Source organism: Lepus europaeus, chromosome 3 (assembly GCF_033115175.1).
Source record: "Lepus europaeus isolate LE1 chromosome 3, mLepTim1.pri, whole genome shotgun sequence".
Lineage (NCBI taxonomy): Eukaryota > Metazoa > Chordata > Mammalia > Lagomorpha > Leporidae > Lepus > Lepus europaeus.
Genome location: NC_084829.1, coordinates 84,116,985 through 84,128,924, shown reverse-complemented (window position 1 = coordinate 84,128,924; position 11,940 = coordinate 84,116,985).

Here is an 11,940-nt window from a genome sequence, read left to right as displayed (position 1 = left end):
GGGACTAGAACCCGGTGTGCCGGCGCCGCAAGGCGGAGGATTAGCCTGTTGAGCCACAGCGCCGGCCAGAATGTCGGCATCTTAACGCTGTGTCAAACATGGGGTCCCAAGATTAATTTTAGGTCATGAATTCTTCCAAGAAAAAAAAACCATATATATTTATCATTTTTAAACAGGTACCAAATGAAGAGAGATTTTTTTTTTCTCTTGTCTATTTTTTTCACCTTTCCACATAGGAAAAGGCTAAACATAAATGAGAAAAAAGTAGTATTTTGAAGAATATGCTTTTAAGAATGCCTCAATTATCTGAACTTCTAAGTAAATCAAAAGGAAAATAATTGAGAAAAGAGGCAAAATAAGACCCAGGAAGCATAAATATGATATACAAGGCCTTTAGAGAATCCTTGAATTGGTTCACATTTCTCTAAGGAAGCCAAGAAGAGAAGAAATATAGAAAATGCCTTTCCTTTCTAATGTTTCCACATTTTAATCACTGTATCTAATTTGCCTCACCAGAAATACAATTTTAGTAAAAAATCAAGAGACTATCATATTTGTGGCATTTGGGCCTGCGCCATGGCTTAACAGGCTAATCCTCTGCCTTGTGGCGCTGGCACACCGGGTTCTAGTCCTGGTTGGGGCGCCGGATTCTATCCCGGTTGCCCCTCTTCCAGGCAGCTCTCCGCTATGGCCCGGGAAGGTAGAGGAGGATGGCCCAAGTGCTTGGGCCCTGCACCCGCATTGGAGACCAGGAGAAGCACCTGGCTCCTGGCTTTGGATCAGCGCGATGCGCCAGCCGCAGCAGCCATTGGAGGGTGAACCAGCGGCAAAAAGGACGACCTTTCTCTCTCTCTCTCTCTCTCTCTCACTATCCACTCTGCCTGTCAAAAAATAAATAAATAAATAAAAAAGAAAAGAAAAAAAGGAAAATTTCATATTTGTGGCATTTGGATTTTTTTAAAAAATTGGACTATCAAGGTGTGATAACTTCAAAATGCGAAACTCTACCCTTGCATTTTAGGGCATCAACCTCTTAGGAGTTTGATGATACCATGATTTTTAAAAAAGATTTGTTTATTTATTTGAATGGCATGAATACAGAGAGAGAGGGAGAGAGAGAGAGAGAGATCGTCTGTCTGCTGGTTCACTCCTCAAATGGCCACAATGGCTGGAGCCAGGAGTTTCTTCTTGGTCTCCAATGTAGGTGCAGGGGTCCAGGCACTTGGGCCATCCTTTGTTGGTTTCCCAGGAGCATTAGTAGGGAGCTGGATCAGAAGTGGAGCAGCCGGGACTGGAACCACTGCCCATATGGGATGTCAGCACTGCAAGTAGAAGCTTAACCTTCTAGGCCACCGCACCGACCTAATTTCCATGTATGAACAAATTCTTTACTATAGCTGCAGCAATAGTAGTTTGATATCAGTTCCTACCATATGCTTCCTCTCTATTATAACCTTAGAAAAATATCATCTTATTATTTGTTTCCCTAAATCCTCACTTCTAGAGGTGAAGCTCATCCCCTGGTGTGCTGTGATGGAGTTAATCTGGACTATAACTAGAGTAGATTTGACTCATTTGCTCTGCTTTCCCTTGGGTCCCCCTTCTCCAAATAATCACTCTCCAAAGATGCTATTGCCCTGATCTACTGCTTAAAATATTATAATTTCGAATCTGTCATTTTGCTTTTGATTAGTTATTATATAGAGCCTTCCTCACATACTTGTAAGCCACTTGAGGATACATACTGTGTGTTATATCCAGTTTCTCTTTTCTAATATCTTTTGACAAGTTGCAGTGTGATTCAAGAACCAACAAATACCCACTGAACTAAGTCATACTACATTCAGCTGTCATACTTTTTTAAAAAGATATATTTATTTATTTGAAAGGCAAAGTTACAAAGGAGAGAAAGAGAGCTCTTCCACCCACTGGTTTACTCCCCAAATGGCCACAACAGCTAAGGCTGGGCCAGGCCAAGGCCAGGAGCCTGGAACTCCATCCAAGTCTCCCTTTCAGGTATAAAGGCTCAAGCACTTGGGCCATCTTCTGCTGCAGGGGACTGGATTGGAAATGGAGCAGCAGGGACTAGAATTAGTGCTCAAATGGGATGCCAGTGTTGGAGGCAGTGGCTTAACCCACTGCACCACAATGTCAGCACTGACAGTCATACTTATTGATTTATAACTGTTATAAATATCATTAACAAAAATTTCATCTGCTAAAATATCCAAGATTTTACAAAGAAATCAAATGTCTTCTAAAATTTAGGACTTTATTCACCACTGCCTTTAAAATACTTTAAGAGATCTATGTTTTATTAATAAGGTTTTCAATAATCAGAAGGTGTAACAAGTAAAATCAAAAGAAGACAAAATACATGCTCAGTTGTTGCACTGTAATAGGTGAACTACAAACAAATAGTCTCATGACTTCCTCTTTCACAAATTTGTGCTGTAGGCCCAATTTAATTTTGCATTTTCTCAGGTTTTTTTTTCCCATAATATTCATTTTTCAAATACCTTCTCTGGAGAAAGAATCAATCCAATTGTTTTCCTAACATCATGATTTTTTTTCTCAATGTCTTCACTCTGAATTTACCCCCTAATATCTAGCTTAATATGGGCCCTTACTAGCTTACAATGTCTAAGGAGGAAATAAATATAGGAGATTAGTCTTCAGACTGAGTATTATCCTTATAGCAGAGCTTCTTGAACTGTCATGTGAGAAGAGGGCTTAGTTTGACTCAGTTCTCAGATCATGCCTCTAGAATATCTGACTATGCAGACTGAGACTGAACCCTGGAATCCCATACATCTAACCATCACTCCAGGCTCTTTCAATTCTGCATTCTTCCTTCCCTCCAGCTAAAGGCCCTTTCACCAATGTGTTTAAAAAAAGCCTCCATGTCTTCTTCTTGCTCCACCCACCAATGGTCAAAAACCACTTTAAAACAATTACAGCTGCAGTGGACACTGTGAGACAGCAGGTTAAGTCACCACATGGGACATCTGCTTCACAAAATGGAGTGCCTGGGATCAAGTCCCGCCTCCACTTCCAATCCAGCTTTCTGCTAATCACCTGGGGAGCAGCAGATGATGGCCCAAGTACTTGGGTTGGTACCACCCATGTGGGAGACCCGGATAGAGTTCCTAGCTCCTTATACCAGCTGGCCCAATCCTGACTGTTGCAAACATTTGGGTAGTGGACCAGCAGATGGAAAGATGGAAGACTCTCTCTCTCTCTCTCTCTCTCTCTCACACACACACACACACACACACACGCACACTCTTTCACATGAATAAATAAATCTTAAAAAAAAAGAATTAGTTTTTGTTTTGTTTTGTTTTTGTTTTTTTGCCAGAGTGTCTTGGCTTTCCATGCCTAAAATACTCTCATGGGTTCTTCAGCCAGATCCGAATGCCTTAAGGGCTGAATCTGAGGCCAGAGTGCTATTTAGGACATCTGCCATTCTATGAGTCAGCTGTGTCTCCCGCTTCCCATGTTGGATCGTTCTCTTCCTTTTTTATTCTATCAGTTAGCATTAGCAGACACTAGTCTTGTTTATGTGATCCCTTTGACTCTTAGACCTATCAGTATGATTAATTGTGAACTGAAATTGATCACTTTGACTAGTGAGATGGCATTGGTACATACAACCTTGATGGGATTATATTGGAATCCCCTGACACATTTCTAACTCCACCATTTGGGGCAAATCAGCTTGAACATATCCCAAACTGTACATCTCCTCCCTCTCTTATTCCCACTCTTATATTTAACAGGGATCACTTTTCAGTTAAATTTAAACACCTAAGAATAATTGTGTGTTAATTACAGAATTCAACCAATAGTATTAAGTCGAACAAAAAAAAATACTAAAAGGGATAAAGTATTAAATTGTACATCAACAGTCGGGACAAGGGCTGATCAGGTCACTGTTTCTCATAGTGTCCATTTCACTTCAACTCATAACTAGAGCCTAGGGAGATTACTGATGCCATAAACAACAGTGTCAATTTGTTAAGTCAACAACAGGAGTCACTGTGCACTTACTCCTCATGTAGGATCTCTGTCCTTAATGTGTTGTTCAATGTGAATTAATGATATACCTAGTACTCAAACAGTATTTTACACTTTATGTTCTGTGTGGGTGCAAACTGATGAAATCTTTACTTAATATATACTAAACTGATCTTCTGTATATAAAGATAATTGAAAATGAATCTTGATGCGAATGGAATGGGAGAGGGAGTGGGAGATGGGAGGGAATTTATGGGAGGGGGGAAGCCATTGTAATCCATAAACTGTACTTTGTAAATTTATATTTACTAAATAAAAGTTAAAGAGAAAAAAAAAGACCAACATAAAAAAAAAAAGAATTAAAGCTAACTCTTCATAATGTCATCTATTCATCCTAACTATTCAAAGTCTGTCTTTTTGAATCATTTGGATCCTAAGACTCAAGTTCAATGCCTGACAGATAGTGGATATATTCTTAATAAGTGCGCATTTTCAGTTCCTTCCTCATGTATTCTCTAGCAAATAACTCTGTTATGACAAGAGCTTTAGTAATTCTTAACAGCCCCATCTGAAGGGGTGAGAAGGAAAAGGAGGAAGAGAGTTCAAAACATTCTCTGTGTATTATCTGCTACGGAAAAGGCGTTTTGTAAGAAGCTTTGTTTATTTGAAAGGCAGTTATAGAGGGGAAGAGAGAGAGAAGAAGAAGAAGAGAGAGAATTTTCCATTAGCCGATTCACTCCGCACATGGCCACGACAGCTGCAATTGGGCCAGGCTGAAGCCAGAGTCCTGGAATGCCATCTGAGTCTCCCCCATGGGTAGCAAGAGCCCAAGTACTTGTGCTGTCTTCTGTTGCTTTCCCAGGTCCATCAGCAGGTAGTGGACTGGAAGTGGAGCAGCAGGGACTCAAACCGTTGCCCATATGGGATGCCGGCATTGCAGATGGTGGTTTACCCTGCTGCACCACAGTGTTGGCCCCAACAGGCTTTTTCTTTCTTTTGTCTTTTTATTTATTTATTTATTTATTTATTTGAACAGCAGAGTTATATAGAGTAAACAGAGGCAGGAAGATCTTCCATTTATTAGTTCACAGCCCCTTAACTTTCTTTTTTCCTAAATAATTCATTTAGAAATTGTTCTAGGGTGAGCATTTGGCTTAGTAATTAAGACACTGGTTGTGACGCCCACATCCCATGTCCGAGTGCCTGGGTTCTAATGCTGGTTCTGCTCCTGACTAACTTCCTGCTAATGCACTTCCTGGGAGGCAACAGTTAACGGCTTAAGTGGTTGAGTCCCTGTCACCCATGTGGGAAACCTGGATTGGTTTTTCCCCGACCCAGTACTAGTCTTTTCAGACATCTGGGAAGTAAGGTAGCTCTCTAATAAATAAAAAATGTTTTTCTAAGAGAAAGTTTTCCATATTAGCATTACTTCTAATGGTTGTATGTTATCTCACAAAATAATGAAGATAATTTAATTATTTCATTGATGAATAAATAATTACTTGCATTTTAAAAAAATATCAATAAGGCTTAAATGACTTTCCTTGCTCCTGATTACGGAGCAAGGGATATCCAGGGTATAAATTCTCCAAAGAGGAATTGTTGGTTCAAAAGCAAAATCAGATTTTAATTGTTAGATTGCCATATTGCTCTCCCAAATGTTGGATCAACTTATAGTCTCATCAGTATTGGACAAGAGAGTCTGTTTTTCTAGAAATTGTTAATAATACTGTGATTTCTCAAGCTTTTAAAACAGTTTCAGTTTTAAAATTTTATTTTATTTTCATTAGTTTTTCTTAATTTTTTGGTGAAATTGAGCATCTTTTGACTGGTTCATTGATACCATTAATTTTGGAAGAGTGTAATAAATTAAAATCAGATAATATTTTCAGCAATTATTAATTCTGTATAACATTAACATGAAATTCCATGAGTATGTTGTGCTTGAAATTGTTTATCATCTTAGATATTAAAATGTACCCTTCAGGGGATAACTTTTTCTATCATCAGAGGAATATTAAGATGGGGCTAATGTTTTTTCTTCTATAGTATTTCTTCCAATAGCATATATTTCTGGATTCCTATTACCCTTTTGGATTAATGACAAAAGAGAAAATGACTTCTGTCATAGTAAGAATTGTGTCATTTATACAGGGAAGCAGCTTACCTGTGCTTCAGGATGCCAGCATCTTGCTGTCATTTCCACTCCACTGTTGCTTTGCCCTGTTTTAGGTATAGAAAGTAGTAATGCTCAACTGTTTGTGGCATTGGTGTGTCATTTAGAAAGCAAGAATCGTTTCTTGCTGAGCACTGACTGGCACAACACAGCAGGGGTATTAAGCTGAAAGAAGAAACCATGAGAAATTTGTGTTTTCTTTGCCTGTCAAATGCATGAAATCAGGACTTCAAAATGAACCAGATGTGTTCCTAATGAACTTTCAAGATTAAAGTGAAAACATTATTTTTAACTTTCAAAGAATCAATGTGTTGCTCCTCACAGAATTATTAGAAACAGCTCTATACATTCTTATTTGAAGTCTCAAAGCTATAACTATGAAACTGGTTTTACAACAAGCTCAGTCTTTTTACAGTACTTTGTATCTTTTGTGTGCAGTACTTGAGTTATTTATACGGGAAGAAAAGACTTTTTAAAAAGGGTAGCTGGTCACATTAGTTCCTGGTATGTTTTCTCTCAGAAATTTTACAGTTGCTTCAAATGTTCTAGCCTCAAAGTATAATATAAACAAAGGAGTCTATTAAGATAACTGCAGGTTAACACATGTGCTCAGGGTCCAGCATTGTGATACAGTAGGTTAAGTTGTGGCTGGCAACACCAGCATGCCTTATCAGTCTGAGTCCTGGCTGCTCTGCTTCTGATCCAGCTGCTTGTTAATGAGCACCCATGTGGGAGAGCTGGATGAGTTCTAGGCTCCTGGCTTCAGCTAGGCCCAGCCCCACCTGTGTGGCCATTTGGAGAGTGAACCCACAGATGGAAAATTTCTCTCTTTCTCTCTCTCTTTCAAATAAATGAGACAAATCTTTTTTTTTTTTTTTTTTTTTTTTTGACAGGCAGAATGGACAGTGAGAGAGAAAGGTCTTCCTTTGCTGTTAGTTCACCCTCCGATGGCCGCCGTGGCCACTGCGCTGCGGCCGGCGCACCGCGCCAATCTGAAGGCAGGAGCCAGGTGCTTCTCCTGGTCTCCCATGGGGTGCAGGGCCCAAGCACCTGGGCCATCCTCCACTGCACTCCCTGGCCACAGCAGAGAGCTGGCCTGAAAGAGGGGCAACCGGGACAGAACCTGGCGCCCCGACCAGGACTAGAACCCGGTGTGCTGGCACCGCTAGGCGGAGGATTAGCCTATTTAGCCGCGGCGCCAGCCGGAGACAAATCTTTTAAAAAAAAAATTCATGTGCTGGGCTGGTGTTGTGGCTTAGCAGATTAAGCCACCACCTAGAATACCAGCATTCCATATGGGTGCTGGTTTGAAACCCAGCTGCTCTACTTCCGATCCAGCTCCCTGCTAATGTGCCTGGGAAAGTAATGGAAGATGGCCCAAGTGATTGGATCTTGGCCATCAACATGAGAGATCCAGAAGAAGCTCCAGATTCCTGACTTGGGCCTGACATAACCCTGCCCATTGTAGCCATTTGGGCAATGAACCAGCAGATGGAAGATCTCTCTGTCTCTGTCTCTGTCTCTGTTTCTGTCTGTCTGTCTGTCTCTCTTTCTCTCTCTCCCTCTCTCTCTTTAACTCTGCCTTTGAAATAAACAAACAATAAGGTAAATATAAAATAAAATAAAATATGTTTTGTGAAGTGCAGTTTAGAATAGCCAGAAAATCTGCAGTGAGAACCTCCATGAATTGAAGTCTAAGTTTACCACCTCGATGCTATTTTGAAAAATACCTTCCTGTAACAAGAAAAAACTCTCATCCTCTGGTTCATTCTGCAATTGTCCACAACAGCACTGAGGACAAGGCCAGGTGTAAAGTGGAAGGTGGGAACTGATTCTTTTTTTTTTTTTTTAAGATTTTATTTATTTATTTGAGAGGTAGAGTTACAGACAGTGAGAAGTAGAGACAGAGAGAGAGGTCTTCCATCCACTGGTTCACTCCCCAAATGGCCGCAATGGCCAGAGCTGTGCCAATCTGAAGCCAGGAGCCAGGTGCATCTTCCCGGTCTCCCATATGGGTGCAGGGGCCCAAGCACTTGGGCCATTTTCTATTGCTTTACCAGGCCACAGCAGAGAGCTGGATTGGGAGAGGGGCAGCTGGGACTAGAACAGGTGCCCATATGGGATGCTGGCGCCGCAGGCATAGGATTAACCTACTGTGCCATGGAGCCAGCCTCCTGGGAACTGAAACTTAAATCAGGAACTCAAATAATGAAAGCCATCACTGCCACCTTCCAAGGTCTGCACCAGCAGGAAGCTAAAGTCAAGATCAGAGCTTGGACTTGAACCCAGGCATTCTGATATGGGAAGCAGGCATCACAATAAGAATTGCAAATGCTAGGTCAAATGCTACCCAACAGAACTGTTTAATTTCTATTTAGAAATATATCTTCTGAGATCCTTAAGTTCTGAACTGCTATCTTAGTTGCTTAAGATATTGAGTGATTGGGGCTGCTGCTGTGGTGCAGTGGGTTAACGCCCTGGCCTGAAGCGCAGGCATCCCATGTGGGCGGCGGTTCTAATCCTGGCTGCTCCACTTCCAATCCAGCTCTCTGCTATGGCCTGGGAAAGCAGTAGAAGATGGCCCAAGTCCTTGGAGCCCTGCACCCACGTGGGAGACTCAAAAGAAGCTCCTGGCTCCTGGCTTTGGATTTGCACAGTTCCGGCCGTTGCAGCCAATTGGGGAGTGAACCATTGGATGGAAGACCTTTCTCTTTCTCTCTCTCTGCCTCTCCTCTCTGTGTAACTCTGACTTTCAAATAAATAAATATTTTTAAAAAATTGAATGATTAAAATTCCCCCCTTGTTTTTCCTCCTGTGATATAATGTGGTTCCATTAAATTGGATCCATGGTTTTAATAGAAACTCTTTCATGTCATGAAATGTTTTCCTAAGTTTCTGTCAGTCTTCTCAAAATTGGCCCCTACTTTAGCAATCCTATCCACTTTTAGGGTTTTGTTTTTATTTTGACCAACATGTCTCCCAAACCAATATCTCCAATCTGAACTTTTTATGGGACTACAATTGGGGGTATCTGCTTGCCTGTTGGATAGTTGCACTAAGATGTTTTGCTGGCATCCCAGTTCCCTCCTATCCTTGCCCCTATTTATGACTTTGCTATTTCTGTTCAGGGCATTGCTATTTTTCCAAGTCTTGAATCCCAAACTTTAATTTCAGCTTTGACTCTTGCCTTTGTTTGCCATCAGTTGTTCAGACTTGCCAATGTAATCTTCCTGTCACTTCTTTTCTCCATCCCCGCCCCCAACCCCTGCTTCTTTCTCTCTCCTTGTCTCTTTCTTTCTGTTGTTCTGACTTCCAAGTAGATGAAAATAAACACTTTTTTAAAAATCAGACTCTGCGTTACTACTGGAGGGAGTTAAAGGATGCTTCATTAAATGGAGAAGAGATTCTTGATGCAGTGAACATTTCTGCATTTGTTCAGTGGCATATATTGGGAGGCGGAGTAAGCTTTTCAATCTTGTTATTTGTGCTTTGTTTCCTTTTACTACAATAAAACGTACTAAAATAATGTGTATGTCCATTAGAGTGTGTTGAATTCAATCAACACAGCTAGATTTAAAATTTCAATTTCACTAGCGCTATCAGAAAGTTCACCTGTGTAACAAGTTTCTCGAGGGGAAGATTGCCTTCCTGTGTAATTTGATTTCCATAGTTACATAGAATGAGAACCTAGCCCCTTGAAAACAAGGTATTGATCTGGTAAGAATCTATCTTATTCTTATTCATAAAAGCTGTTTTCAGTTGCAAGCATGGAAGGTTCTGAAAAATCACCCTTTGTAAGGGCATACTAAAGGCTTAGAGTAGCCATTGCTACACTAATTCAGTTTCTAGTTTTTTTTTTTAATAGATAATTGTGTATTCAAATTTCATCATATTCTGGAGAAATAATATTAGCCATACAGCAGCCAAGAAGTCTCTGTCTCCAGAGACTCTGATTTTTCATAAACAGCAAAATTTAAATAATCTTTTTCCCTCTTTGGTCTTTTTTATTCTAACATATACTGAAGGGCAAGGCAGATAGTTATCTGAGAGCTTTTACAAAGGGATCAGACTGATTATAGAAGTGTTTGTGAGCCCAGAGAGTTTATAGTTAGTCATACCATATCCTCAAATTGTTAAATTTAATTCTGTATAAAGTGTTTAGTACTTTCCTTTTTTTCCTTTACTCCATCATCAAAGCAACTTCTGGGAATTCTCCTTTATAAACTCATATGTGCATATACATTTCGAACAATGCTGGATTCAATTTGGTGAGAGTCATGTGTAAAAATAATTACTGCCAAGTGTTTTTTTGTTTGTTTGTTTGTTTTGACAGGCAGAGTGGACAGTGAGAGAGAGAGACAGAGAGAAAGGTCTTCCTTTGCCATTGGTTCACCCTCCAATGGTCGCCGCAGCCAGTGCACTATGGCCGGCGCACCGCGCCGATCCGAAGGCAGGATCCAGGTGCTTCTCCTGGTCTCCCATGGGGTACAGGGCCCAAGCACCTGGGCCATCCTCCACTGCACTCCCAGGCCATAGCAGAGAGCTGGCCTGGAAGAGAGGCAACCAGGACAGAATCTGGTGCCCCGACCGGGACTAGAATCCGGGGTGCCACCGCTGCAAGGTGGAGGATTAGCCTATTGAGCCGCGGTGCTGGCCACTGCCAAGTGTTTTAAAACTGAAGGATAGCCATCTAGCACCCTTAATGCAGAACCATGTCAATATCGGTTTCTCGCCCCCTCTGGCAAAAACTCAACCATGAAATTCCTCCTGGGAGGTGACATAGACCAGCAGGTGGTTTCTAGAACCCAAAGAAGTAGGGCAGGTTAGACTATGACAGGCTGTGATAAAGGACTAAAGACTTATGGTAGAAGATTACGTAATTTAGGGAATAGGTACCCTCCCCACTACCCCTCCCTCCACCAGGCACTGCAAATGGGAACTTTGGTGGATAACGAGTGAGTTTGAGGCCCTGGCATGAGAACAGCTCATGTCTGCCATTCCTGTACGTTCCACACTTGGAATATCTGGTTTGATTATCAGGACCTCTAATTGCTAGAAAAATTATTTTGCTATGTGGGCCCACCTTTAGTCTTATTTTCAATATTCCTTAATTTTTCCATGTGTTTTCCTTCTACTCCTCATATTAATTAGTAGCACATTCCAATTCAACTGTTAAAATTGCTCTAGTCACTTGACCTTTAAGTTTTTGGCTTATCTCATTTCAATTTCTTGACTTGGGGGAAGGTATTGTAATAAGATTACCAGAAGCAATTTCATGTTTCATGCAGCTTTTCCTGAAGATACTAGTGTGGTATTGCTTTCCTGGAAAGCAAACTCTTTCCTTTAAACAATTTATTTTTTATTTGGGAGGGGGGAGAGATCTCACCTGCTGGTTTTGTGTCCAAATGTCCATATTGATTGGGGATGGGACAGGTCAGGAACTGAGTGTAATTCAGGTCTCCTGCATAGGTGACAGGAACCCAATTACTTGAACCATCACTGCTGTTTCCCAGTATCTGCATTGGCAAGAAGCTGGAATCAGGAGCCAGAGCCCAAGAATAGAACCCAGGTACTCTGAAATGCAATGCAGGCATTTTAACCACTAGGCAAAATGCTGGCCCCAAACATTCTACTTCAAACTCATTTTTTAAAAGAGAGATTTCCTATGTCAAAATCACACAAAATCAAAGCAGCTTTAAAATATATTTCTGGACTTTGATACCAAAGCAATGCAAATGTGGGAG